We start from the raw sequence: 1,654 nt of genomic DNA on the forward strand, positions 1-1,654 counted from the left end.
ATTGTTTAGCTTTGCCGCCGCAGTTGTCCGGAGTACATGACGTGTTTCATGTGAGTATGCTTCGGAAGTATGAGCCGGATCCATCACATGTGTTGGATTGGACCGATTTAGTGGTTGATGAGGATGTCTCGTATGAGGAGAGACCGGTTCGGGTATTGGATAGGCGGGATCAAGTTTTGCGAGGCAAGACCATCCCCTTGGTAAAAGTTTTGTGGAAACATCATGGAATGGAGGAAGCTACTTGGGAGCGTGAATTGGAAGTCCGCGAAAAATACCCGGACATGTTTATTCATTTGTAATCTTGTATTTAGATTTTGTAATATTGATGAACTTAAGAGCTTTACATATGTCTTAAGTTGTAAAACGTTGAGTATGTTTTGGTAAATGGGTGTATCTTGAAACTTGCTTCATTATAGAAGTTTAGTATAGCATTGCATATGTTGGTTACATTGCTAAGTGTGTTATATATATCATGCAATTGAATATGATATGGGGATTGTTAACATTGAAAGGAATAATGCATAATAATGATACAGGTTGAGATATATGTTGTGTTATATATTTAATATGAGATGCCTCTTGATAAAGAGATGAAATGACCAGTTTTGGGTCAAGATGTTTACTAATGAATTGTAAAAAAAAAAAAAAAAAATCTGTTTTCAAAAACTTATGCTTAATTTCGAGGACGAAATTCTTTGAAGGGGGGGAGGTTATAGCAACCCCGGTCTTTTCCCACTTGATCATTGTATCCGGACTTAGGTTCCGAAGATTTTGTCATTGTATAATTGTTGTTGTTGTCCCTTATTTTCTCATTTGGATTTATAGGATGTGTTGGGCAGGTTTGTTTCAGGTTGGTTGGGTTTAGAAACCAAGTGTTGCTGTCCAGGTTTTTGGTTCTTCGCTCGAGCGAGGAGTTGTTCGCTCGAGCGAGTGGTTACGTTTGATTTGGACCTGTAGCTGTGCATTCTTGGCTCGAGCGAGATTTTCTTCGCTCGAGCGAGTTAGTTCGTCCTTCGCTCGAGCAATAGTTCCTTCGCTCGAGCGTGTGTCTTGTTGCAGACCTGAGGGTTTGAGTTCTTCGCTCGATCGAGCTTTCTTTTGCTCGAGCGAGCTTTTGAGTTGTTGGCTCGAGCAAGGCTTCCTTGGCTCGAGCGTAGTTTCTCTGTGTCTGGTCGCTCGAGCGACCAAGTCTTCGCTCGAGCGAGCCTGTCCAGTTTATATACGCAGCAGCGGGTTTTGATCAGTCTTTTCTTATTCTTTTTGGTTCTAAACCCTAGGTCCGACTTCTCTCCCTCAAAACTCATCTTCTCTTTAGGTGTTCATCTACTTCTAGTGTGAATCCATCTTAAGTTCTTTGTAAGAAAGATAGAGGGCGGCTTGGGCTTCATTCTAATTGAACATTTGGTGATTTGGAGCACATTGGAATTTGGGTATTCATCTCTATCTTCTCCATTCGGGTTATTTCCTTTAAGGTAGGGATTTCCTACTCCATTTTATAGGTTTTGTTCTAAGCTTTGGTGATTTGATATGTTGGGGGTAATTGGGCAAATTTTTGGAAAAACCCTAATTGTATTATTGAATTAATTGGTATAAGTAATTCATGGAAATGGGAAAAGATGGTTAAATCCATGGAATTGGGGATTCATTGGTTAAA

The sequence above is a fragment of the Camellia sinensis genome, chromosome 6 (assembly GCF_055761805.1).
Source record: "Camellia sinensis isolate YWXY chromosome 6, ASM5576180v1, whole genome shotgun sequence".
Classification (NCBI taxonomy): Eukaryota; Viridiplantae; Streptophyta; class Magnoliopsida; order Ericales; family Theaceae; genus Camellia; species Camellia sinensis.